At 44.0% G+C, this 15,467-nt stretch overlaps 1 long non-coding RNA gene across 1 annotated transcript in view; it reads left to right on the top strand.

The window, feature by feature from the left end:
* LOC125723006 (uncharacterized) overlaps positions 1–3,222 on the top strand; it is a 30,043-nt gene extending 26,821 nt beyond the window's left edge. The window contains exon 4 of the long non-coding RNA XR_007386704.1: positions 2,957–3,222. This is a non-coding gene — a long non-coding RNA (uncharacterized LOC125723006). The remainder of the gene's footprint in view (positions 1–2,956) is intronic.
* The last annotated feature ends 12,245 nt before the right edge of the window (positions 3,223–15,467 follow it).

Raw genomic sequence — 15,467 nt, 5'->3', positions numbered from 1 at the left:
TTTGCTTGAGGTGTAAAGCGCCATTTGCCCGTTCTGGAGGATGCTAATCTCAGACACCCTTTGCTGTTTTATTATTGCTGTCAGCCAGTGAATTAGGCTTTTAAAGCTCATTTAGGGGGACTAATTCATCGTAACCGAAACAAAGCCTGCCATGATCCTCCGATTATCTGCCATTACGTCTCTGCTTCTCTGTCTTTTTTCATTTCTTAAAAACGCATGTATTTTGAAGCCTAAGTAACCATGTCAGAGTCATAGACATGTTTGCTGTTAGACTTCTGACTGTAACACAGCAGACAGGAAATGACATCAAAAGTAGCACAGGAAATATAATCGAAAAAAAAACGGTGCTTAGGGAAGCCACATCCAGTGAGAGGACAGAAATTAAATGTACCAGTCTGTTCTTGTTTTCATAATGTGTTGGTATAAATATGTTTTGTGCTTCATTACTTTGTAACAGAGTGTTTAATAGGCGATTGCATGATGTTCTGAGTATCACCATTGTAATCTGTCCTGCAATGAAATCAAACATTTTTAAAACCAGCGAACACCATGAATGCCAAATTCTGATGTTCTGGTCACACGGGTAGAATGGGACAATGGCGTCCCCTTGACTTCTAAATTTTTTCAAGCTCTCTACGCAAGTCTCCTACATCCTTGCAGTAGGCATTAATTGAAAAAGCTTGTCGTTGCTATGGGAACGTATAAATAAAACATGTGACAGAAGTTTCCTGGCAACAGCTCTGTGTGTAGGTTGGAGAAACTGATGCATGCTTTCCCTGTGTGATTTTTTTTTTTCTTCTGAACTTTCAAGTATCCAGTGAGGATCAGAGAGGTTCTGGCCTTCAGGAATGTGTTATTTGTCCATGTATATACATGGGTATATATAGACATCTCCACTCTCCACTTCACACATTTCGCACACTTGAATATCGAAAAGCCTGAGAACCCACGATTGATTGTAGAGTGCTGTGCTATGTTCAGGAGCAAAACTGAGGCTGCATTTGCGACACTGGATTCCTGCTGGAATTCACAATGCGTTCGGATTGTTTCATTCACCTACTCATGTCTGTGTTACTAGAACATCATCAAGTGTGGGGTCATTAATGTATTTGGCTACTTACCTGATATTCGTCCAAAGTGGCTTTCAGTTTTTTCCTAGTTCTAAAGCTGAATAATTTTACTGGTTTTTCCAGGTGTCTGGGTTACTTGGTTACTACATCAGGATGTTCCTTGGTCTGACCAAGTCAAGCATTTAGTCATTAATTAATTAATCTGTCTTAATTTCCATCCATCCATTTTCCAAACCGCTTATCCTACTGGGTCGCGGGGGGTCCGGAGCCTATCCCGGAAGCAATGGGCACGAGGCAGGGAACAACCCAGGATGGGGGGCCAGCCCATCACAGGGCACACTCACACACCATGCACTCACACATGCACACCTACTGGCAAATTAGTAACTCCAATCAGCCTCAGCATGTTTTTGGACTGTGGGGGGAAACCGGAGTACCCGGAGGAAAACCCACGACGACATGGAGAGAACATGCAAACTCCACACACATGTGACCCAGGCGGAGATTCAAACCCGGGTCCCAGAGGTGTGAGGCAACAGTGCTAACCACTGCACCACCATGCCGCCCCCTGTCTTAATTTATAAATTAATTATTAATTTATAAATTATAAATTAATAATTAACATCATGCTGCCTGCTGCATGGAATTTGTGCTGATTGTCAGTCATCTTCATCAAAATGGAAAAATGTACAAGGCATAATGTGTTTTTATTTGATGTAATAATCGCCAGATACAGTAGAACCTTGGAACTCGAATGCCTCTTGACTTGATCAACTCGGACATTGAATGGGTCTGTAAATTTTTTTTTACTTGTATTGTACCTCGACCGAAATCTTGGAACTCAACCGTTTCTGCAAAAATTATGTGAGTTGAGATGCGTTCAATTCAGACCAATTCAGACCTCAAACGGTTTGATTGAAAAACATGTAGCCGCAACTCGCCCGAAAACTCGGAACACGACCAAACACAGCAGACCTGCCAAAACTCGTAGGGATGGAGTCGCGTCTCTGATGGCCTGAGACAGACAGCCGGACCTGCTGGGATGCTGATGCCCACGAATTGCCCTCAGTCTCATGGTGTCTCTCCACCGAGCCCCACCTGCCAAAGCTCTGTTCCTGTGTTCCGTGTGAATTGCTTGTGCTTTATCAACAGTACATTTAGTGATGCGGTAATCATGGGCCCTAAGAAAGTGAGCAAGTAGTGAAAGTAGCTGTAGAACTTAAAAAGGAAATTATAACAAGATCTGAAGATGGTGCATGTGTGTCTGCTCTCGCTTTGGAGTGTGGGATCATCATTTATTACATGTTTATTGCTTTTGTATGTGTGATTTTTCATGTGTGTATTAGGTTTATATTGATCGTTAATGCTTTTCATCATTATCCAGGTAGGTAAATATGTTTAAATAGGCAATCATTTGGGGGTCTGGAATGGATTAAATGAATTAACATTATTTCATATTGGGAAATTCAACTTGGACCTCAACCAAATCACAACTCGACCAGCCTTCTGGAACAAATTAAGTTTGTGTTCCAAGGTACCGCTGTATAATAATCACCGATATAATAGTCGCCAGAAGATGGTCATCTGCATGAGTTGTCTTGGGTTTATTTTGGTAGATAACTGGGACTTATTCCTCACTGGGGTTGGTTAAAAGATTCAACTGGCAGCAAGCACTGGAACACTAGATTTCCTGGCTGATAAGACTATCACTGCCTATTTTGAACCTCTGCATCACTGACTTCCTAGGAGAGGAGCAGCAGAGTCGACCATGTGGAAGTGATGTTAGCGTGGCTGTGGGCAATCCTACATCAACGGCCGGTGTCAGGGTCTTCGCCACAGCCAAGTCCCTATATATTCATTATATAAAAACCGCTTTGTGTTTTCAGGTAGTCGCTGAAGATAACTCCATCCCCCGCCCCAATTTACCCACGTCGCCTCACAGAGAATGACCTCAGGACAGATCGCCGACAAGAAAAAATATCCAGAATACTTTTTGGTGGCATTGTCATGGTCAAGTAAGAAATGGCTTCAGCTACCACAGCTGTTTGTGTAGTATAAGCTGAAGCTCTTTCTCGCCATTAAGTGTTTTCTTTCTTCTTTTGCAGTATGAAATATAAAATTTTTTTGGACTCGCTGGTGGAAATTTTGCCGTTTATGGGTTTTTTTTTGGCGTGATGTGAAACATAAAATGATGAAAAGTGCAATTTTTTTGGACCGGCTACTGAGATTTTTTACGTTCTGGTGAATGTTTTCTTTCTCTGGGGCAGCAGGAATGATTAGAAATGATGAAATACACAATTGGACCAGTTACTAAGAATATAGTAATTCTATTTAATGTCGTTTTTTTTTTTATTATTGTGGTGTGGTATGAACGAGCCCAGTACCAGAATGGTGCTGAAATCACACAGTTGTCTGCACTTGCTGGTGAGAAGCAGCCTGCTGTGTGGAAACAGGGAGCCGCCGTTCTCCGCCTTTTCCTCCGCCGCTGTAATCCGACAGCGTTCCAGACCGCGGCTGCTGTTGCGGGTGCGACTTCTACCAGCCGGCGTAGAAACCGTGGTCCCACAGAAAGCCATATGGCACAGAGCAGTCAAGGCAGGAGACGACGGGACGAACCGAAGGACCATTGAGGATAACGGCTCCTAAATGGGGCTTATAGATTACGGCACCTCACGTTAAATTACACGTCACGCAAGCATTGTGTGAGAGCTAAGCCGTGTCTTCATCCGCTTAGAGTCCAGTTCAGTTCTGCATTTGTTCTTCATGCCTGAATATCAGGGCTCAAAGAATGTGGAAATCTGACCGAAGAACATAGAAGCACAAAGGAAACACACTTACTGATGGCGTTGGGCAGGTTGCTCAGGAGGTGTCGTAAGTTACTCTATTAAATAGTAATAATCTTACTTTACTAGGGGGTGGCATGGTGGTGCAGTGGTTAGCACTGTTGCCTCACACCTCTGGGATCTGGGTTCGAGTCTCCGCCTGAGTCACATGTGTGTGGAGTTTGCATGTTCTCCCCATGTCGTCGTGGGGTTTCCTCCGGGTACTCCGGTTTCCCCCCACAGTCCAAAAACATTCTGAGGCTGATTGGAGTTGCTAAATTGCCCGTAGGTGTGCATGTGCGAGTGGATGGTGTGTGAGTGTGCCCTGCGATGGGCTGGCCCCCCATCCTGGGTTGTTCCCTGCCTCATGCCCATTGCTTCCGGGATAGGCTCCGGACCCCCGGCGACCCCGGACCCCCTGCGACCCAGTAGGATAAGCGGTTTGGAAAATGGATGGATGGTTGGATTACTTTACTAATTGCTTGGTATGAAAATAAGTCATGGTACGTTATATTACTTTCGTTTCTCCCGAAAAATAATTAACCAACAATCAGCCAGTTTGCATACCTGCAAACACTGAAGCCTCTCAGACCTGATGGGATACAGTATATATTTATACATATAAAAAATAAATCAAGCTTCACATGCCCTCTGAGATGCTATATCAGATGCTTCAGAAAATCAGATGTATTTTTCAAAGTTGAAAGCATTTCACTGCTGGTACAGACTTCGCGATGGATGACAATGTCCTTTGCATCTTTGACTGAGAAATAACCCAAAATAATGATAATACTTCTAGCTGTTGAAAGCAACCCTCGATCTCTCCATCACCCGCTATGCTTCCTTTAGCTTTTTGGCTCGTACCTGATGTGACCTGTCCTGACCTGCCGCATGTACACGTCATCATAAGCCAGCCTACCCAGGAAGTAAGGAGCACATGCTGATTACAGGACGTTGCCCCACCCGCCACACGACAAACCACCTCCGGGGCATATTTGCAGGTCGCACTGTCTCCGAAATCGATCGCAAGGTGCGACTACATATGGTACAGAAGTTCGATACCCTAACTCTAAATGCGTTACTGAGTAACACGTTACTGCCCAAGACTGCTTACTGACTACTTCATTAGGTAGGCAAATCTAATTCCAGGACCTCTCTTGTCTCTAGAACCACTTCACAGTTTGATGGGTTGTACTCACTGTTGTTCTGAGCTGTTTTTTTGTACTTCCTTCCTGTTAGCTTTAGCGAGCCATTCTCCTCTGACCTCCCTCATTAGCAGTGTGTTTCCAGGGACAGAAGGCTGGATGCTTCTTTGTTTATCGCACCTTTCTCTGTAAATGCTAGACACAGTAGCGCATGGAAATCCCAGGAGTCCAGCTATTTCTGAGATGCTGGAACCGACAGGAACTCGCCAGGTTTCAAATCTTTTAGATCAGGCATCCGAGCCAATCAGGCGCTTAGCAGCGTGGTGAGTGAACCTCTTGACCCCGTCTGCTTGCTGTATATATTCTGGTGCTGTTTGGAGTGGAGAAGCAGGCTGTTTGCATTAACAAGCAGGCATACATGAGTATACAGACTGGCTGCGTTCTGCATGGGCCTTCAGAGATCCTCTCTGCTAAGCCCTGCTTTTGCCACCAAACGTTAATGATACGGTGACGCATGTCCAGGTCCAGGCACCAGTTATTAGCCTGAAGCTCCAAGTCCAATTGAAGACCTTATAATTAGGTCAGTATGTGGCATAGTGACAAAAATCACAGCCATCATGCACTTATTTTAATAAAACATCTTGTAAATAGCATGTTTCTCCTAATAAAAAACTCCAAAGTAATAAAGTAATTAAATACGTTTTAATGGCATGACTTTCATGCTCCTTGCTCATACTCATGACCAGTTACCTAATACTGGGATGAATATGGTTCACTGGGATGCTGGGAGCCCTCCCCTGCCCCCGCCTCTGCCCCCAAGCATTTTCACAACCAAATTGCACATTTCAGCTCCCTTGACAAAAGTGAACCACAAAGGTAGTCATTACTGGGCCCTAGACTGTTAAAAAGATATTGTGTTATTAAATGTCATTAAAAGGAATATAATTGCACACTCTAGAAACGAAACTATTTGCTGTGCAGCTTTTGTCCTGCTGCTGAAAAGCGGGGGGGTTTCAATTTTGTCCTATTTCGATCTTTGCACATTTCAAGGAGGAATCGGCAAATTAGTCTCCGTTTTAAAATTCCAGGTTTATTATTTTTTACATAATTTTTTGCATAATTTATATGCATAACTTTAGTGGCTTTCCCGTACGTCGTACATTACTCGGATGTATGTATGTGTGTTTCTTTTCAAAGGAATTAGCTAATCATTTTATCCGATTGGCTCACTTCTCGAAAGAATCAGCGAATTAGTCAGCATTTTAAAAAATCATGTTTTTTTACATGATTGATATGCATAATTTTAGGGGTTTAAAACCTGTTAGGGGTTTTACAGAATCCTATTGTACCTGTTTACATATGTACAGAACACGTTTATATCATTTTTAAGGTTGGGGCTGAGAAAAGATATTGTTTATAATGGACAAGTACAGACCCTAAAAATAATGGCTTATTGTTTATAAGTAGATGTTTTTCCCACTTTGATGTCAGACTTTTGTAAGAGATATGAAGCTGCGACTGTACAGTAGATTCCAATGAGGAGGCCGCTATCTTCAGCACTCCACTTTGCTGGTAGGCTTTGATATGTTGGATGTTTCTGTGAGTAATATATTTGTTGACGGAAACATTAAGTTGTGATAAATGGAGACAAAGGGATTTGTTGAGGCCTGAAACAAGGTTGTGAAAAGGTTTTATTCCGGCCGCGGCACAGCGGCTAAATGCGAAACTCCTGAGAGTCTGGTTATCAGCTTTGCCCTGAGGGACACGGTGCCGGGGCTGATCAGGGATAACAGGAGTGCAGAGCGGCTCTTTCCTCTTCACGGCCGGCAGTGCATGAAAGTGTGACGGTTCAGGGGCAGCCAGTCGGGGATAAGAGCGTGCGGAGCGGGGGTCGGGCCGGGTACACAGACCATGGAGCGAAGGAGCGTCAAAGCCAAGCTGCGAGGCACTGGGACTCTTCACCTACGTGACGGACTGGCTCATGTAACTTCATTTAGGACATCATACCATCCAAAAGTCATAACAGTGTACGACCGGTAAATCACTCGGGGCCAGTCCTAGCCAATGTGCTGCCCTTGGCAAGCATTAACACACCGTATCTGAATAAGCACCCCCTATCTGAGGCAAAATGAAATTGGCTGACAAGTCCGCGGCCTGTCGGACATTGGCACCCGTCTGTGTCACGTATGGAATCGACAGGCCCTGCTCAGGGCAAATGCAGTGCTTATTTTTAACAGTATCTGCCTAATTTATCTTTTTTTTTTTTGGTGTAATATTTTACCATATATTTTTTTGCGTCTGTTTCTCCCTAGTATTGTATTTATTTCATAGCCACCTGCTAGCGTTATTATACTTATGTAATTTTATACTTTTTTTTTGTTAAAGAAATTGTAGCATAGCGTACTGTTTTATTAATTTGTATAGCTGTGTACTGTCCAGTCTGACACTACAAGTCATTTCCTTCTGGATAATAAAAGTATTCTGATCACAATTTATACATGCAGTCTCAGACAAAATAGTTTGCTCATCAAGCGTGTGAAAGATTATTTAAAATGTCTAGAAAGTCCTTCCATACTAAATTATTGATTAATCCTTTCCAGTTCACTAAGATCAGAAGTAATTAGTCATTAATCACATGGGCTGTTAAGTGTCATTATAAGCAAGATACTTTAACCAGGTTTGCTTTTCAGTATTAACAGGAGATTAAACCCCCCCCCCCCCCCCCCCCCCAAAAAAAAAAGAAAAAAACCTTGCAAGTCACATGTTAGTTTTGAAGAGCCAATCAGAATGTCCGGTCTCCTTCAAAGCTGACCTGTGATGCAATCTAAGGTAAAGCGACTGCTGTGAATGACGGACGGTGCATTTTCCAGTGCGGTGTTTCCATGCCGACGTGCTGCCTAGTATGGCCCTGCTACACTGTTCTCAGGCTCTGCTGAAACCTTGAAGGTCAATCAAGGAACTATCACATGGATTGATCCAGGTCCTCCTTACCACATCGAAGGTCTATAAACCCTGTGTTTCTGTCTACAGATTTCAGATATGAAGCACTACACTCCTTTTAATCATTTTAAAGGTTAATCAGCAGTTGCTATTGTTTGATCTCCTCCCTCCACCGCAAATTGACTCAAAATCCCCAAAAGGGAAATGCAGTCCTTGCATTGGAAAAGTAATTTTAAAAGTGAGCTGATTATGTTGATTGTGTTAATGACATTAGCGTAATTCGCTGTATGCCGTAACTGCTCTGTTAGTGCAGTGACCTCAGCACTCAGTTACTTTGCTACAGCGCAGTAACTGTGCACTGCGGTTTCCCGGTTCTCGCTGCGGGACCTCGGCTCTCTCAGGCTTCCATCCCTTCGGTCTGTCTCATCAGGCCACATCTGCAGTTTCATCACATGATTTGAGATTGATCATTACAAACTGGGGCCGGGGAGAATGTGACGTGTCAGTAACATATGGGTCACTTCCTTTTAAATTTTAAGTAGAAAATGAGTATATTTCTCTAAAGGCATGTTTAAATTATACAAAGGTGTTACTAATTTGCTTTCTCTTTCTGAGGGAATCTGAATTATAATAAATGTATATTATGATCAGTAGCAAAGTTTGCCCCCCTCCATCTCTGATTGGTACCAAACTTTGCCCCCTCCCCCACCCCCGCTTTGTAAATGACCTCTTTGCTCTTGGTCTGAATTTGCTCTGAATTGTTTGCTCGAGAATCTGTGTCAGGGGAGGTCACTGCCTTCCTGTGAGGGCGGCAGAGATGTCCTGACCTGAGGAAGACGACAGCCCTTGCTGGTCAGGGTTGGAACTGTGTCCCTAGTAATGGCGTGTCGCTGTGCTCTGTGCTACAGACTCTAGGAAATCAGCCACAATATCAGTGAAGGTTATTAGATGGTCTATCCAGCTCTTACCGCAGCTCAACAAGTCATCTATATGAAAAGGGTAAGGTTAACATAATTTGTTCTCTGTTAACAAATTTAGCGACTCCCTCAGTAGTCCTCAATTTGTGTGTTTCTAGTCCTTATTAAATTTTTATATTTTTATATTTTATTGTTTGTGTGTATGCCTGTGGGGGCGTGTTTGTGTGAGGATGTCCGTGCGATTTTATTCCCCCAATTCCCCCCCAAGTAGTGAACCTACATCCACACCTGCTTGTTTCGACATCCTGCCACTTCCCATGATGCACTGCAGGACTCCCTGCCACTTCAGTATCCCCCGTGTGTGTCAAAAGCAGTTCTCGCGTTTGCCTAGCAACCCTGGTGCTTCATGGAATATTTACTGGTACCCAGTAACCATGGAATGGCAAAACAGCAGGAGTCAAGCAGCCCTACACACACCTTCAGTTCTCCAGGCACCTGGAGGCACTTCTGATATTGTTGCTGTTTCGTGTGTGTGTGTGTGTTTCATTTTTAATAAGTTTGCTGTAATGATTCCAGTAATTTGTGCAGCTGCTGTACCGTGTGCTGTGATTTGCCGCGGTGTATTTGCGTACCATTTGTTTCTACGATTGTGTTTCCAACGTGCCATTTATAGTCAGCGTCTTTTCCATGTTTTACCCAGGAAGTGCTACATGGTGATTCATAAGGTTTGTAATGACAGTGGAATGTCAAACTTGATGCCTCAGTCAATCCATAGAGATTAATTGTAGTTAATAGCCAATTACAGAACTCTTTTTGTGGCATCACTAACGTGAAATGAGGCATTCCCAAGCTTCAGCAATCTAGGCATTATAGCAGAATGCGCTTTTATTTAGCGTTTCATGTTGTTATGAATTCATTTGGGGGGGGGGGGGGGGGGGCTTAGAAGCAGATTGAGCACAATATATTTTGATTTCCCTGGGACTTCAAAGAGTAGGAGGTAGAAGCTTAGCTGGAGAAGCACTTTGTTCTCCACCTCGTGCTTGACAGAACGCTAATGAGGGTGGCTTGCTTTTTTTTTTTGCAACCCTGTGAAATCCAACTAAGGTGAGTGGAGTGGGTCCCCCCAGGGTTGTTGAGTAACCACTTCCACGCGCTTCATCCGACATGCAGATGTGGTCCCTGCAACCCAATTCCGCGACAAAATGCAAAGTGCCGGCGTTCTCGGCAGAAGGATCAGGGGGGAAGTTACTTAAACCGCCCTCAGGCTTCCAATAAATCTAACCAGAGAGCATGAAAAAAACCACACCATCTATTTCCGTCTCGTGTGCGATGCCCCACCCCGTCTCCACCCGTTTCCCTCCAAGCCAAAGATAATGTGCTCCCATTCCCAAAGGTGCCACTGAGGAACCCAAAGCTACAACAGGGTCTAAAATCTCCTCTGTGATAAATGTATGTATAGCAGAAATGCGCCTTATTTATGTCTCTCCATGGCATGTTTGGGGATCAGACGTCTCCGACTACAGACGCGATATGTTTGTAACAGTCATGTTATAAAGTCGATTTAAGATTTCACCGTGTAAATCATAAGTAATGATTTTATGCGTGACATCACACGCCGAGCAGCTCTGTATGCTAAGCCAGCCTTTCCCGGTGTTAACGCCGCGGTCGCTTAGCTGACGGAAGAGGATGCATCCAATCTCAACTTAATGTGGTAACCACATGTTTACGCTTCTCCTCCTTCTTTCTGGTAACCCCCCCCCTGCTCGGCCGCGTCTCTGCTTTCCCCTTTAAATTCTGATGAGTCTCGGTGAAAAGTTAATAGTGCAAAGTAACGGTGAACCAAGCCGTTCAGGATCAGTGGGGGACCTAAGAGCCGTACGAACGCAATGTAATTTAACATTTGGGCTCTAAGGCAGGGGGCACACAGCCATCCACCTACTGAGGGGATGGAAAATAGCTTCACTGTTAAAAACCTTCAGGCACGGACTTCTCAGCTGGGGGGGTTAAGCGCAATCCTCCGAAACCGGTGGAAAAGATGCTGGAATTCCAGCACATGTCAGGCGGCCTTTAGTCTCCATCTCTGTGCTGGTAAACACAGACTATGAACCAACATGGCTTCCAGATCTCGGCAAACTCTTGTCTTTTACGTCAGCTTCTGTAATAAACTCTGCGGCCTATTAATTATTCTGTTGATCTGTGTCATGTTGCTTGAAATCTTGGGAAAAAAGGACAGATTTGACAAATTAAACCTCATTCTCTGCAACCTAGCAAACAAAATACTGTGATCTTAAATGACGTCCTTTCATTTTGACTTTGTTGGTGAGCAGCAGGGTGAGAGAGTGAATGACTGTGATGTCAGGTCTACAGAAAACGCAATCGTAATGTATGAAGTTCCTGTCAGAAAATGGTGTACGCAGTGTGTACATCACTGGTGTCTTGTAAAATTAAGTCACGACCTTTGACCCCATCACTGTGCTGAGAGTCATTGGCCGTTGATGTGATGAGATGCCAAACAAGGCACCACCCCCTAAGGTGATTCATTACTATTCAGGGAGCTTAATGCTGGCTCCATGTTCGTGAATGGCTGCAACCAGCAAGTATACAAATTTTCAGACAAAGCCACTTGCAAATATGAGCACATTTCTTGAAAATCAAACCAAAAGAAGCACAGACTTCAGTAAATGTGACTGGTGTACAATTTGTATATCATCCCATGTGAGTCATTGCATTCAGATTGAGCCCGAAATTGCATTCACATTCACTCAGCACTTCATTCAGATTAAGCCTGCACTGCATTCAGATTGAGCCCGAAATTGCGTTCACATTCACTCAGCACTTCATTCAGATTAAGCCTGCATTGCATTCGGATTGAGCCCGAAATTACATTCACATTCACTCAGCACTTCATTCAGATTAAGCCTGCACTGCATTCGGATTGAACCTGCACTGCATTGATTGAGCTCATATTGTGTTCACGTTCATCCCACACTGCATTCAGATTGAGCCTGTACCGTGTTCATGTTCATTCCACACTGCCTTTCAGCAGACTAGACTATTCTAACATCATGTCTTCTAAGGTTTTGGCAAAAAAAAATCAATGAGACAAGTTCAGCTCACGCAGAATGCTGCCACCAGAGTCCTCACTAACACAGAAGGAAGTAGAGCATATTACACCAGTTTTTAAATCACTGCACTGGCTTCCTGTGCGTCACAGGATTGATTTAAAAATATTATTACTTGTCTGCAAAGCATTAAGTGGTCTGGGGCCTATAAACGTTACTGATTTACTGGAACATTATGAAGAATTCAGAGCCCTGAGGAAAGGTTTAATCAAGCTTCTCAAAATCAAAACCAAGCAAGGTGATGCAGCTTTTAGTTCCTATGATCCCCGTCTGTAGAACATGCTTCCTGAAGACCTGAGGTCTGCAACAACTGTCAACTCATTTAAATCAGGGCTTAAAGCGTCAGGTTGCTGCAGCTTTTCAGTAAATTAAATCAGCAGGAGTTCATTCATACCCTGCCACTGCAACATAACTTCCTTTAAGTTAACTATTTATTTGTTTGTTTTGGCTTCTAGGTTTTTGTCTATTAAATGTGGTTTTTAGTCTTCTGTTTCACGCAAACCCATGCCCCTGTCAAGCACTTTGAATTGCCTTTCGTCTGAATTGTGATATATAAATAGACTTGCCTTAGCTTGCATTCACGTTCATCCTGCACTGCAGTCAGATCGAGCTTGCACTGCATTCACGTTCACCCTGCGCAACCTGCCTGCACAGTGCATCTCCCTGCACTGCTATCTGTGCTCTCCACCTTTGTCTTTCCAGCTGATCGCTGCCTACTTTTACATTGCAGCTGCAGGTCCCGACAGCAGTGCATTACTTAAGGTTAAGTGTTCAGGTTTCACAGTCAGATTTTCTGGCTAAGCGGTCAGCTGCTGCCTCACTGCCGCCAGTCTCCATAGAAGCCTGTAAGTTTTCCATTGCTTTACCACATTTCTCTGAGGTTCAGCAGAGTGCAATTTCATATTTTATATATTCAGTTTTAGCCGAATATTTATAATATTTTAGTAAAAGTTATTTGTCAGAACATTAAGCCAGGTATTTCTTCATTGGCAAATCTGAAAAAAAAATGCTGCTGTCCAACAATTAGGAGGGAAAACGGAAAACATTCTCTATACAAAAACTTAGTATTGATTCTGGATCATTTTCCAGCGCATTTTAAAAGACTCAGATCCAGATAACGAACAACTGAACTGAAATGATGAAAGGATGAATCCATGAGTAGATGAGTCTGAAATGGCACAAAAGAAAAAAACAACAGTAGCCCAGAAAAGCTTGAGGTAGTAAACAGAAGCATTAATGAGCATCTTGCATAGCTTTAGCGTTAGACTGCGCATACTGGCAGTATTTCCAGTACTCCTTTTCGGTGTTATCAAACAGCTGATGCATATGTTTTGTTGCGAGATCCAAAACTGTTATTAGCGGCCTGCTTCCAGTTAGCATAAATCAGTGTCTCTCCCGTTCTGTCCGCCGTTTCCAGACCGGGCTCGAGGTCCATTTTCTGCAGCCCACGTACAACGATATAAGCAGCACATCCTCCCCTCTCTCGTCCCACTGGCTGTCTACCAGGTGTTTCAGAACCGCAGTTAACAAATTTCATTTCAGTTCATGAATGCTTTTTAAGTAATGATGACACTTCATTGATCCCCGTGGTTCATAGGTTTTTGCGTACCTCTGCTCTCCATGACACAAAGGCATATATATATGTATGTATGTAGGTGACAGCAAGCTTGGCAGCAAAGCGCAGCCACTTACCGTGGCGTCCATGAAGCTGAGGGTTAAGGGCCTTAGTCCAGGGCCCACAGACGTGTCCATTCTACTGTGGCCGAGCTGGAACCGGTGACCTTCCGATCACAAGCAGAGAGGCGGAGGCTGCCGAGCCACACGCTGATGCTTTTACACATTATAATGTTTTAATGGGGTATGTGTGCAGTATGATGCGTTTTGTATTGTGGAAAGTCTGCTGCCAGCGATTGAACGTGCTCTATGCTGCCTCGATGCCCCAGCCTCCCTGTGACCTTGTCCGGGCAAGGCAGTTGGTGGGTGGATGGATGGATGGATAGATGGATCATATGTTCCTGATTATCATTACTGTGCAGCTCTGAAGTTTCCCCAGACGTCCACTGATGGCCAGACATCCACCGTCTCCGTGGCGACAGGAAGCCCTGAAAATGTTTGGCTGCCAGGTCAGCCATGCTGGGTTATTATTATGCTTCGAAAGTCGTCCCCTATCTAGACGCCATCAATCACTTTCCCTCTAAACTAATCTCCGTGTTCCCTTTCGTGATTCAGGCATTACGGATGCATTACCTCTTCTAATGCTTAGAGTTTTTCTTTCCGTGTGGTTTGTGTGCCCTTAAAAACTTTAAGGTCTCGAAAAGATCGGCTTTAAGCCGCACAGAAGAGGTGCCCATTTTAAGAATCCTTATTTCCATAACCCTGCTTCCCATTAAGCTTCGTAAACAGAGCATCAAGCCAAAGCAAAAAGAAAAAAACAATCTCACCATTTAGAAATGAGAATTCTCCATTTAGTTTAATGTTGACATTAACGTTGCGTTTCCTCTGTGTTCTGCGCTAGCTGTCATACCTATTGCTAGCTAGGTATCATTTTGCTCAGATTGTAGTGTATAATACAAGTGAGCATACAGAACAAAAACATTTCATAAATATACAAGAAATCCAGAAGTATGGATTTTTCTTACAAAGATCGATCTATGTATTTAGGCAATATTACAGCTGGCTTTCAGGTCCTCATACATACATTGGCAAATATAGTACTTTCAGTCACTTCATTATGGTCCATCTACAGTCCTGCTTTAGAATATCCCTTGGCATTCTGGGATGAATGCACCTTTGGGAGGGTGGTGGTCCAGGCCTTCTCTGGCGGTGACCATCCATAATCAGAGCCGATGGCTGTGTGCACGCAGCTACCATCGTACGGACGGTGGGCTGTGTTTGTGCTTCCGGGTAGCAAGTCAGATTGGGGAGCCTAGTTACCACCCTGCGTTGTAATTTGGTAGCATGAAACTCAAACAGCCAGGTCTTAAAACAGAGGAGAGTGCCTTCAGTCTCCAGCCCACCTTGTAAGGCTCACAGCTTTACATTTCACTCTCTGCGATAGAGGGGGGATGTCAGCAGGTTTTAAAAGCTTTGTGTACTGCAGATGAGGAAAGTATTTGTATCAGTTTAAGTAAATATCTGATGGAGCTACTGTGCCGTTTCAGTGAGCAGCCCAATTAGTGGGATTGTCGCAGTTTTGAAGCCCCTCTAGCATTTCTGGGCCTTGTGGAAGTCAGGACATTTGTGCTTTGAATCTCTGCCTGGCCAGCAGGTCGCTGCTTTGGCAGCAGAATGGAGCTAAGCAGGCCCGAGTCAGACTACATCGGCAAGCAGGTTTTCGCCTAGAGCCGGTAGAAAACACAACAGCGACCCAGAGCTCTCCCCAAGAGGCCTGGCATTCTGCAGGCTGAACTGCAACATGGACAACTGGCATTCAAAGCCAGATCTAGTACAA

The sequence above is a fragment of the Brienomyrus brachyistius genome, unplaced genomic scaffold (assembly GCF_023856365.1).
Source record: "Brienomyrus brachyistius isolate T26 unplaced genomic scaffold, BBRACH_0.4 scaffold44, whole genome shotgun sequence".
Taxonomy (NCBI): Eukaryota; Metazoa; Chordata; class Actinopteri; order Osteoglossiformes; family Mormyridae; genus Brienomyrus; species Brienomyrus brachyistius.
The sequence above is the reverse complement of the archived record's forward strand: the minus strand, read 5'-3'. Positions and strand labels throughout refer to the sequence as shown.